Genomic DNA, 12,838 nt, shown 5'->3' on the forward strand with positions numbered 1-12,838 from the left:
AATGACCTCTGAAATGAATAAAAAACATGTAAAAAGATTATGAAACTGTATATTATTTAAAAGAAGATATATTTTTCTACATGTTTGCTAACAGACTTCAGGGCCTTCTATTTCGAAATTTTGTGTATAGGAATCAAGATAGTCTCTCTAGTGGAAAACTTTTAGTATACATATAGAAAAAAGTGTTTCAGTGACTTGTGCAAGAAATTATTTTGATGAGTAGAAAACCATCCTTCCACTTCAACCTTGCTTACTTTCAGTGTTGCTGTGTGCAAGAGACCAAGGCCCCATGACTTTAACTATGATTTCAAGTAACACTGGGCATGTGGTGCTGAAAATTAGATCTTTTGCAGGTCACTTGATCCCCCAAAGACTCACAACTTCCTTGTAGCATTTGTTGTTACATTTCTGTGTTCCCATCTCACTCAATGATCCATCACCACATGAGATTTAATGTATTTTTACAGACTGTATTTGTTGAGAGTTGTTTGTTGTTGTTGTACACCGTGTATTTCTGACCCCTTGGCTTTCCCAGCTCTGTGCTGTGCTGGCTCTGGGATCAAGCTGTGTTTGAGGAAAAACACCACACAGATAATCCAAGCTGCCTTCCATCATGTCAAGATAACCTGGGAGGAGGTGACAATTCTTTAGGGTTAATTAACTCTACCTGTGACTCTCCCCTCCTCTTTTCAACCTCATCTCTCAATGGATGATATGTTTATAAGATAACAAACACCATCTATAGAATGGCCTATGTCAATAATGACCATGAAGAATCAAAGTTAATTAGCTTTTACCAGTGGCATTTACCTCTTTGTAAGTAACTCACAGATTTTCAGCCTATACACACAAAGTTTATATATTTCTGTAACTAAAAAATGGCCTCTGCACTTATACTATTCTATTTAGAAATCTGACAAGAGTTATCAGTTCTACCCCTCACCAGATTACTTCAGTAGATTCATTACTCTGTTGAGGAAAACAACCTATATCTTGAAATGAAATGAAAATATCCTCGTTAAACACTGTTAGCAAGGACAGAACTGATAGCTGGCAGGAAGAACCAGATGGATATTACCAGTGATAGATGGTAGAAATGTAAAATACAAAATTTGCATGACTCTTCCACTTGCGTTACTGATGGAAATTTTAAACAACACTAATAAGCTTCTCTTAAAAGTACACAAGTATTTTTTTCTCATTCATCCTCACATGGTGATACCCTGTTGAGGAGCCTGTAATGCACTTTTTACTTATCCTGTGGTTTGTACCTGGCTGGGCAGCAGCCCTTTATTCTGTTATGGATAATCTTTACTCAGAATTCCCAGATAATCAGATCTCACTGCCTAGCTGATTGCATTGATCTTGCAATCAATCTTGTGGTTGTTCTGCTGCACAGCTATAATGGGGGAGTGAAGCATCCCTGGATTTTGGATCTGTGTGTATCCTTGGACACATTTCCATGCATGCCTACCCTCTCCTTCATCCACCCACTCACACATGTCTGCATGTGACCAAAAGCATCTTTTATGTCTGATTAGATCAGGCAGAGAATTAATACATTTTCTTGTAGTGTTCCCTATCTGTTAATTGCCTTTGCATGAGCGTGCTTCCTGTAAGATTTTTTGCCAACAGCCTTGTGAAGCACTGGACTTCAGGTTTGCTGCTCACATCCAGAATGTTCTCCCAGGGCTCTGCATTGACAGGCAGTCTGCATTCAGCTCTGAGCAAGGGGCAGCATATATTTGCTTTTTTTCCCCAGAAGCAGAGCAGAGATCAAATTATAGCCACTTTCCAGTTTATTTGGCTGCCCCCTAGGGAAACCCAGCTGAGCTCCTGTTTCTGAGCAAACTGCCTTCTCCCTGCCCCTCCAAACAGGAGGCAGAGGCTCAGAGTCATTTGCCTCTCATGAAGATTTCTGCTGCTTTATTCCTCTATTATCTACATAGATAGACTCACAAGTGGCCATCAGATTTTATACTCACTGAGTTATTTTTCAGATCTTAAAAACCCTGAGACACAGGAGGAATTGAGAGGGTGGTTTCAGGATCTGTGGGAGTAGCTGCGATTCTGCAGCTCAGGATCCTCCAGCATCTGTGGAGCAAATTCATTGCCCACCCTTAGGAAATAAAACACCTTTCTGGCACCCAGACCTTGCAGCTCCCATGGGACACAGCTGGTTTTGTGATGTGTGCTTTGAGAAGGATTTTTGCTTTAATATCCATTTAATGAACAACATCAACTTAAATGAAGTCTCCCTTCAAGCCTGCTGCACACATTTAATTGTGGCTGGTGTCTTCCATTTGCTTAATTTGCTCTTAACTTGCCCTTTCTCTTGCAGTTTGCTTACATGGAAATACTGGAACTCATCCTCTTTGAAGAGCAAGGCTGCTTTGTGTTACATGCAAATTCATCTTTATTTAATGATTTAGTTCTTATTTCATTTTTAGGACTGTGTCTGTGCTGCCTGTCATATGTGTAATCTCCTTATTTTTCAAATTTGTTATTTAAAGAAAAGGAAACTGGAAAAAGGATTTCTGTTACTTTACTGGCTTTAAAAAACATTTTGTATTTGGAAACAGCCCGTGGAAAAGTGTGTCCACATGCTATTCTTTAATACAATTTATTTTCCTCTACTCTTGATGTGAACAAGTTTCTCTTACTAAGGTCTCTGTACATGGCAGCTCAGCTGTTGTCAGAAAATAAAACATTGAATCATTTCCTTTGGGAAAAAAAAAAAAAAAAAAAAAAAGATGCTCAATGTTCCATGGACTTCAAAAAACCTGGATGAAGAATAGACCAGACTTTGTTCTGACCATACAATAAAAGTTCTTAAATTAAATACTTAGTTGAGCATCTTCTAAGCTGGTATCTTAAACTAGAACCATGGCATATACATCCATTAAAAGTTGAGTACAATAGTTTGTGTTTAAATCCATCAGGCTCTGAAGACTTGTCCATGCTCAACTTCTGTTTCTAAGGTGCCAAAGCACATCCATCTCCATGGGCTTTTCTTTGGTCACCTCCAGTGTATTGGCAAGAGTCTGCATGTAGGATACAACTGTCACCAATAGATTGATTGCAAAAAATATCCCCATTATTTAGTTTTTTGTTCCTCCTAATTATTTAAGATTTAACAAGATCTATCAGCTAGAAGTAGTTTACCCTAATTATTTAGGCTCTGACAAGTACTGTAAGCAACAAAGCTGTCTGAATAAAATTATGAGGCATGTACATGTTCGTGTTCCTTGCTAATGGGACCTGAGTCATGGCAGGCTGAGATACACTAATTAATCCCAGCCACAGGTTTGTCCTCTCAATCAACAGCCCCTTAGATAAGCTGTCTGGTTGATCTACAGCTGCCTGGTGGGAAATACCCAGGTTGTGCAAGTTTTATGACTCTGACTCCCTAGGCCAGTTGCAAAGTTATTTCAAGGAGAGGAGCTGATCTGTTTTACAGTGTAATAGCTGCTCTAGGGCAAATCCCATCAGGTAGCTGCAGCAGAAGGCTGGAGTCAGCATCCAAAGGATGAGGAGAAATGTGCCATCAGCTTGGCATGCTGCACATTCCATCCCTGAACCACACAAAATCCCTCTCATAATGTTGGCATCTCTCGAAACCTGGCGAAGGACATTTGTATTCTCATGACTGTCAGAGAAAGTGTTCTGAAACTGTCCTAAAATGCATTTCAAATTACTGCTATAAAATATATATCTGTGTGTAAACATCACACACGGTATGAGCCAGGCCTGAGGAGCCTCAGTAACCCTTTAGTTATTTAACCCTAATAACCCTGTTGTTTCCTAACATAAAAGTACAGCACAGTTTATCTGTCCAAAGGTGATCACGACGTGCCAACAGGGGAGTCAGAAGGGCACATAATTTGTGTGGGAGTGCAGAGGCCCAGCTGAGATACTGAACTTGAGTAGGGTTTAGGTGTGTCAGTCTGCCTGTCTATTTTGCTCTCCTCTCCAGTTTCCTCCTGTTTCTCCTGGGCATCATTATTCCCCTTTATTTCTGTCAGTGGCTTCACGGAAGAGTGCCCTCAGCCTTGGGATATGGCACACACAGAAGCAGTCTGTCTCCCCTGTTTACCCAGGCTGAGACAAGAGGCCAGACCCTGTGCCTGCTTAAACTCACCCTGTAGAAACTGAAGCCGTAAACTAAAGTGAAATTGAAGAGGTGAAATGGAGAATGTTTCTCTGAAATCTCAGTTGTGGCTCTCTCCCTCCTCAGCACTCATGAATGGAGTCTGGGTGTGTCTCTACTCCAAGCCCCAGCTGCCACCAAGAGACCAAGGCACAAGAGCACTGGGATTGACCTGTATCCTTTAATACTTTAATACTATCCTATTAGCACAGTGCTTAAACGTGCTGAGGAATTTAAGGATGATTCAAATTGCACACTTCAAGACTTTTGGCACTTGGGAAGAAAATAGAGATTTTGACTGATGGAGCTCAATTCTTATCCCAGCTGCACCCTTGTGACTTGCACACACTGGTAATGTAGTGGAGGGGCTGCAGAGTCTCCAAGGGATTTTTAATTTCAAAATGGATGGCAGATATCCATTCACTAATAAATCATCTGCAGCAGTTCTGCAGGAAAGAAAAAAGGCTCAAGGCATCTAATTTTGGTCTTGTGTATTTTTCCCCATCCTCTGGGTTCACAGAGTAAACAGTTGTTTAAAGAAGGGGAGGGCAGATACCAGCCACATTAATAGTTGAGACGTGTTATTTATACAAATTTCATTTTAATTCAGTTCATAGTGAGTGACGTATCAGTCAATACATTTTAGTTTTTTCCTAGGATCTTGTTCTTGCACTTTTCTTTCATGGCACTGCTTTCTTTTGCCAAGAAAACTCTATAGATTTATTGCCTTTCTCTTTTCTGTGCCACCTTGCCTAATGAGACCACTGCAGTGGCTGTAGCCTGTGAAATTAGCCCATGAACTCTTTGTATCTTTGTCTGTCTGTCTCAATACCCCTCAGATCACCCTGATAAGAAGAAGAACCATATCTGACCATATCTGTCTTTTTTATTATAGATTATTGTTGGTGTAGGTGGCAGACTGATGAAATACAGTGGGGGGTTTCCTCTTCACGGTCAAATTTCTGTGCATTTCTTTTTTTCTCTTTCATGCAGTGGGGTATCCAGTAAAATGTCTAAAATCAACAGTTACAATATACACAGGCAGAGCATAACTGTGCTGTGCCTATGGCTTTTTGGATGGAACTGCCAGAGTAATTTCAATGTCTCATGGCAATAACACTCATTTGCATAAAAGCCAATTTTATATCTACAGTCTGGTTGTGGCCAAAGAAATAAAAGAGAATTAATCGGTTTAGATTCAATGGAGTGATAAATACTGTCAGTAAAGTGATTTATTGCCTATCTACTGATGATTTCAATTAAGCTACAGGTGTTTTATATACTTGGAACTTGTTCTTGAGCACAGATACTGGGTGTAAGTTCATGGCCTCACCCTGCTGTGCATCACTCTCTCAATTCCTATATAGCAAATAAAATGAAGTGATACCTCTGCACTCATGACTGGGGCACCAGGGCTTTATTAAATTCAGATGTCTGGACTCTACATCTGCATATCTGTTTATGCCTTATTTACTCCAAACCACTCCCAAGTGTCCTTTTGTCTGCATGTGAGCGCTGAGAGATTTGCATGTATGGTTTGTGCCAGACAAGAGAACAAACATATGATCATGGGCAAGGAGAATCAATCCATTTAAAAATTATGTTGCCTGTTATTTTTTTGAGTGAAAGAGTGAGTTCTGTAGGGTTTTTTACCCCTGACTACTGTATTTTGGACAGTTACTCTCAGGTTTTAAGGTGGTACATGATGCCTATACAGGGAACTTGATTCTCTGATGACTGTTTGCATCACTTGGTGACACCTGTATTAACCAGACCCCCACTGAGTAAGAGAACATCCAGAATAAAATTTGTGTCAGACTGATGAAGTGAGGATGGATGCTTCATGCTGCAGGCACTGGCCTGGGGTTCAAAAATGTGGAGCTCAGTTCCTGGCATTGTCACACAATGACAGTGTATGATGGTAGGTGAGAATTCTAGGGCCACTTTTTCTCCAGTGCCTCAAGTACCAAGTGAATATCTACTGGCATTTTCAAAAGCAGCAGGGAATTGGCTTCCATGGGGCTTTTCAGCATTCCCAGGGAGCTGATTTGCACAATAGTCGTCCACCATGGAGGACTGCGTGCCTAAAGTCACCCAGGCAATGGGGTCAGTGTTCATAACAAAAGGCAACCAATAGAGTTTTCCTGTGCAATTTCTGAGTTCCCCTCTGAGACAGGAGTCATTAAAAATATTTTTGTTGCTCTAAGCTGATATGACAGGTGAAGACTATTTTCATTATTTTCCTGCTTTTGACACTCTCAGGCCGCTAACAACAATAACAATAATAATAACAGAAATAATAGCCTTTTTTTTTAATGCTAAATAATCACAGTAGAAACAATTTACCTATTACCCTAAAGAGTTTGCAAGTAACTACCTGGAGACAAGAGGAAGGTTGCTCCCTGCACAGGGCAGGCAGAACTCGTGTGCTCCCATTTCTCAGTGATCTTGCAGCGATTGGGGATTCACCTCACTGGGGCTGTCAGAGCCCTGCCCAGGGAGCAGTTCCACATCTGAGGGTGCTGTCAGCTACACTCAAGTGGCTGCTGAAATGAGGTGCCTGAGAACCCACTCAGCCAAGACGTGCCATCTGCTGCCTGGTGACTGACAGCAGAGAAACCTCCTCCGCTCCTGCCAGCGGAATTCTCCCTCTCAAAGCACGTTCTGCAGTGCCAGGATCACTCCCTGCCGTGCCATTAAAGCTGGGAAGGGCTCAGACTCTCTGTTTCTCTAGCAATTGTACAATTTCAAGTCTTGTTCTTTTGGTCCAGAAAAATTTGAGCAACCCAAGTATCTCTAAGTCTTTGCACTTTTCAATTTTTTTTTTATTGTTCAAGGAAACAGTGAGATTTTGAAAAGCAAGCTGAATTAGAAACAAAAGTTTCACATTGATGGCAACACAGTGCTTATTCTTTCTTCTAAATGATGTGGAAAAAGGTTTTTCTTTAGTGTCTTCTTATGCAAAATATTTAAATGCAAATATTTGCTCAGTTCTGACTGGTGTTGGCTTGTACTTTTCTGCTTCAATGCTGGTGCACGCTGTGTGAATTGTTCACATAGTGAATGTCATTTAGTTCAAAAATAGTAAGTAATATTGTACTAGTTTCTATGGCTTTTTAACAGGGAATATATAGCATAGAATAGCCTTCTGCTTGCAGAAATCACTTAACTTCTGTCAGTCTCCAGCATCCCAAGAGAGGGACTGACTGCCCAGCTGGAGCTCAGCTCTTATCAGATTTCTGAAAACCAGAATATGCCAGCAGTCCTAAACTGGGAGCTTAAGAGTGGAATCACAGAAGCACCTTGTTTCCTGAGCCAACACTTGTTTAACAATTTGATGACATGAATACCAAATGGGGCATTTTTCAGCCACAGCTGAAGAAAATCAAATTGTAATCAGGTGCCAAAGACATGGAGTCACTCCTTCCACATCCCTCCTGCTCTCCATACCTGTTTGAACACTCCCACCTTTTTCCCTTGCACTGGGACTGGAGTTTGCTTCTGCTGGTGAGCCAATTTCAATCTCTAAAACAACAGAAACAAAATTCTGTTTTTTTTTTTTTTTGGGGGGGGGTGTTTATTTTTTTTGTTTTGGAGGATGTAGGATTTTGAGGTTTGTTGTAGTTGGGTGTAAACTGTTATACTCATTTAGCAGGGTGAGAGGTTGATTGCTCATGCTGCCTGCCTGTTTCTGTTCCTTCACCTCCTCCTCAGCTCTGCTAGTACAGGTACTTTTGCATCCATGCCTTGAACTACCTCAAGGGATTGGAACAGGCTTAAAATAACCTAGTAAAAATGGCTTTTATTATTCTGGATCAGTTCTTCCCTCAGTGTCACAAACAATTGTACCAGGATGCCTCAAGGGAGATGTTGGAGGGAGCTGGGTGGTCAAGAGAGGGAGAGGAGAATGGCACAGGCTGCCAGAACAAATGGATGTCAAATCTGCCCTTAGCACAGTGTTGAATACCCACACAGGGCAGTAAAGAGCTGATATGACACAAATTCACATCCCAGCTTGGTGTGCAATTCCCTCTCAGTGTAGATGCAGCCTTAACTGCTGTGATGATAATAAAAAGATTCACTGATGGAGCTGCTGTGAAGCACTTGAAAGGATTTGCTGCTCTTCAGTGCATCTGGAGCAAGAAGCACAAAGGAATCTTATGCTAATGTACTGTTATGAGCTCTGTTCTTTGGGATTTATTTATTTATTCTCCCATTTAAAACAAAACTTGCAGCTGCAAGGAGCCGAAATGTGGACTTAAAAATAGGAGACAAAGTGTATTACACAAAATAACCTCTGAGTAGAGTCACCTCTGGCTGTGCCTTTGCAGTGTATTGTGTGGCTAAGAAAATATATTTATTTTATATATATATATATATATATAGAAACCTACAGTATTTTAAGACTGCAGTTTCTGTATATGCCTTATTATGAAGCATGACAGGGAATCCTACACAAGTTCTGGGGTTTATGAATATGTAAAAGCACATATGGAAAATGACTGGAAGTAGTCTTGGTTTAGAGCTCTAAGGACCAAACAAACATCGCTGGGAGCCTCTAAGCATTAGGTTAGAGCCTCTTGGGTTGCTACTGAAATTCCTTGTATCATTTAAGAGAGTTGTTTCACTTAAATCTGAAATGGCTTTGATCTCTCAGGAAGTAGATGCAGGTAAGGCACTTCGTTCAGTGCCATCAGCAGGATACAGGGAAGATGACAAATTCATGCCTAAGGTTTCTCTTTCACCCTTTGCTAACTGAGCTTACTACTTTCACATACTTAAAAAAAAGATTTTTATTAATTTTATGGCTGCATATTTTATACTTGTGCTCCCCAAGACTTGCTCATGGTCATTTGCTAATGGGATGAAGTAGTTTTCCCACTGTGTGGTCACCCTGCTCTTTGTTCTGCTTGGATATTTTCACAAGCATCTGTCCCTCCAACACGAACTGCTGGGAGCTGGAATTCAATTGTGTCAGCTGCATCATCTGCAAAACTGTCCTAATGAAATTTGGCAAAAGTGGTCAAAGTTGCTCCAGACTAAATGAAACTGCCACATGTTTTTGACAGCTGAGATGACAGTCCAGCACATCTCTCATAGCTCAGGATGGCATGCATCATTAGATTTACAGAATGGGAAAGAGAAGCCTCTGCTAGAAGCTACTGTCCTTCAGGCTTTCACATTATTTTTTCATTTTCCTTGAAATTCAAACAAATTAGAGGCCTTGAAAGATCAACCATGAACAGATACAGTTTGTCAGCTACTTTAAAAAAAAAGGCAGAAAAAAATCCAAAATACCATTGCTGGTATATTGCTCTTAAAGAAAAAAAAAAAACAAAACAAAACAAAAAACAAACAAAAAAAAAACAACACCAAAATCACCCAACCCAAAAAACTGTTGTATTTAATTAAATTTAATTTAAACACCCAGAGCCGGGAACAAAAGGCTCTTAAGGACTTTCCTTCTTTGGCACATTTTCATACTCTTTTACAGACTTTTTTCAGTGGCTGCCCACACTGAAGTGAAATCTTTGTCTAGTTCAATATCCTAGGTTATATTTTATGGGTGAATTTCTTCTAATGAAGCAGGTCAGCTGGATAGGCAGACATCCCTCAGCATCCACTGCAGTCCAGAACTGGAGTCTGAAGACAAGGGGTGAGAACAGCACAACTGCAAACTTTTAATAAGACTCCAGCAAGTCTCCTTGTGGGCTCCAGAACCCACAGATCTGTCATCATGGTTATCAGGGAGAATAAGGTAAAGAAAGAATATCCTCTCACATGGGAATTTTCTTCTCAAGGCAGTAGGGACATTTAACTTTCATTAAAATACTCATATGTGACTCAGTTTAGAAGTTCTCCTTAGCAGTAGCTCTCTGCATGCCTGTTATCATTTAGATTCCCTTTGCATTTTTAAGAAATATTTACAAATCTCAACCTCTCCTATTTTTCTTTGAGATGACAGGTCCATTAAAAAGGAAATGTGGCACAAAACTCTTTACTTGTGCTGTGAAAATTAATGTTCAAGGAACATTAATACAAAAACTAGAGAAATGTAATTTTGTGGCCTTGGTAAAAAGGGTTCTTGGAGAAACTAATAATAATAATAATATTCAATAATAAATCTCTCTCATCATGAGGTGATGAGGGCAGACTCCTGAAGTGGATTAAAGTGCATGTATCCATTCATGTCAAAGGAATTGGGCTGATTGACATCACCATGAGTGGGAAGAATGTCTATCAAATATATCCTGAAACAGTATTCAGCCTCTGAATAGTTCTCCATTTGTTAGAAATATGCAATGGGGAAAGTAGGTATTAATAATAGATTCTTAGCTCTAAGAATGATGTTTTTCTCTTCATTTTTCTGTGAAGTGTGATATTTCAATTTATTTCATTAAGACTTTAATTCCCTGTTCACCATGCCCTTTTCCCTGGATGAAAGTTCATAAATATTTCCTTGTTATTTCTCTCTTTCTTAAGTTGCTTCTTGTGAAGAACTTGGAAGAATTTGTTGATTCAGTGTGAATCCTTTCTCTCATCTGTCCTGCGCCTTTGGCCAGGACTGTGAGCTGTGGTTTAACCCCAGCTGGAAACAGCACACAGCCTCTCACTGCCCACTCCTGCTGGGAGGGCAGGAGAAGTGGAAAAATGTAAAACTCAAGGGTTAAGATAAAAAACAGATTGAAAATTAAATTAAAATATACTTCAACAACTACTACTAATAATAATAATGATATGGAATATTTCTTTGGCCATGTTGGGTCTCCTGTCCTGGCCATGCTCCCTTCCAGCATCCTGTGCAACTTCTCACTGACAGAGCATGGGAAACTGAAAAGTATTTAACTCTGGAGAAAAAAAAACAAAACAACAAACTTAGAAAAACCTGAAATATTGGTGTTTTATCAACGTTATTCTCATACTAAATCCAAAACACAGCATTGTATGAGTTAGTAGGAAGAATGTTAGCCCCCAGCTGAAACCAGGACAATATGAAACAGCAGCACAGAGATTTTTCTATTCTGTCACCTCCTTAAATCCATTTAATTTCTAGTTCCTTTGTTATGTTCAGTATTTCAGCCTTGAGCTGTCTGTTCAAACTGCATCCTCAGCATGCTGGCCCTTCCCTTCACCATCTCCCATGAAACCATTGCATATAAATTTGCATTCTGACATTAATTTTATATGGCTGGGGATTTTTTATCCTGACACTTATTATAGAATAATTCTCTTGACCTCTCAATTTATGTTTAGCATGTTTTTTTCCTTTGAGATGTAATAGCTCTTTCCTCTCTATTGCTCCTTTCCTATTTGGCTGGGAGAAGGACCCTACTCAAAAGCTATTTTTTTATAATCCTGTAAAATTCTGCTTAGTTTGAGTCATAAACCAGTTAAAAATGTGAATTTTCTTTATTATTTCTTTACTGACTTTCTCAGAAACTTACAAAAAGTCAGTTTTGGTTAATTGTGAATGCTCCACACCAGCCTCAAAGTGTTGGGCCAAGGCTGGGACCGGAGAGCAGCTGTCTGCTGCTCGTGGTTTTGCCTACTCAATATTTGACTCTGGCTTGAAGCTCAGGCTCCAGCCTGGAAAAGACCAACCAGCTCAGCACTAATCCATCCAAAGGCAGCTGGGAGCAGCAGGCAGCAGGCTGGCTGGGAAGCAGCACTTCTCCACAGCTACCCTGCTCCAGCCAAAACCAGCTCTGGATTGCAAATCCTCCTGCTCTGTTCCAGAAGGGATGAGCGATAAATGGTTTGCACATAATGATAATAATGATGATGATGATAATAATAATAATAATAATAATAATAATATCACCCACAATAATATTTTGGCACTGCTCATGGTCACCCCAGTGGGATGAAGGAGCATCTCTGGGAGCAGCACAAAGCATTTCTATCTCCTTCCTGATTATTAATATCAATAGCTCTTGTAGATAAAGGGAGGTGCCTTCCTTACAGAATCAAACCATCCAACTAGAATCACCCTTCTAGAATATTTTCCAGCAAATTTGTTATTTGTTTTCTCAAAGTACAAGTGGTGGCCTGATCCAAACCTCATTGCAGCCTGAGAAAAGATCCAGTCTCACTGGATCTTCTTGAAGAGTTAGCTTGAGTGCAGAAAAGCTCTTTCTGGTTTTATTTTAGGACTTCTTTAAAATATTCTTCTATTTTCTATTGGATTTTGCCTGCTTTGCAGTCCAAGCATCCCATCTGTACATGCATTAGCATCCAGGTCATCTCTTTTTGCACTGAGAGACTTTCTAGTCGCTAGTTGGAAGTAACTTTTTGTCCCTAGTTTTACTTTATTCTTGACATCACCACAGATTTTTTTGCATCACCTTTTTTACTAGGCAGTAGCATCTTGATGTTTAAAACAGTCCATGTTCTCACTAGAGGGGCATGCAGTTAAAGGAAACAAGTATCTGCCTTGGTTTGGAAAATAATACTGAATGGTGTGAAAATTTAAAGGACTTAAATTTATTATAAAACCCAAGAGACTTGTTGGGAGAATATTTTTAGGATTACTTTTTCTCCTGTTCCCAAGTGATTTTGATAATATTGTGGGACTTTATGATAACCTTGCTCCTCCTCCTACATTAAAACTGAAGGCAGACAGAGGGCAAGCATCTCTAAAGACAGCAGCTGCATGGAAAACTTCCCACAGTTTCAGAACTGCAAGTT

The sequence above is a fragment of the Agelaius tricolor genome, unplaced genomic scaffold (genome assembly GCF_023055355.1).
Source record: "Agelaius tricolor isolate 1412-34295 unplaced genomic scaffold, bAgeTri1.0.p SCAF_10, whole genome shotgun sequence".
NCBI lineage: Eukaryota > Metazoa > Chordata > Aves > Passeriformes > Icteridae > Agelaius > Agelaius tricolor.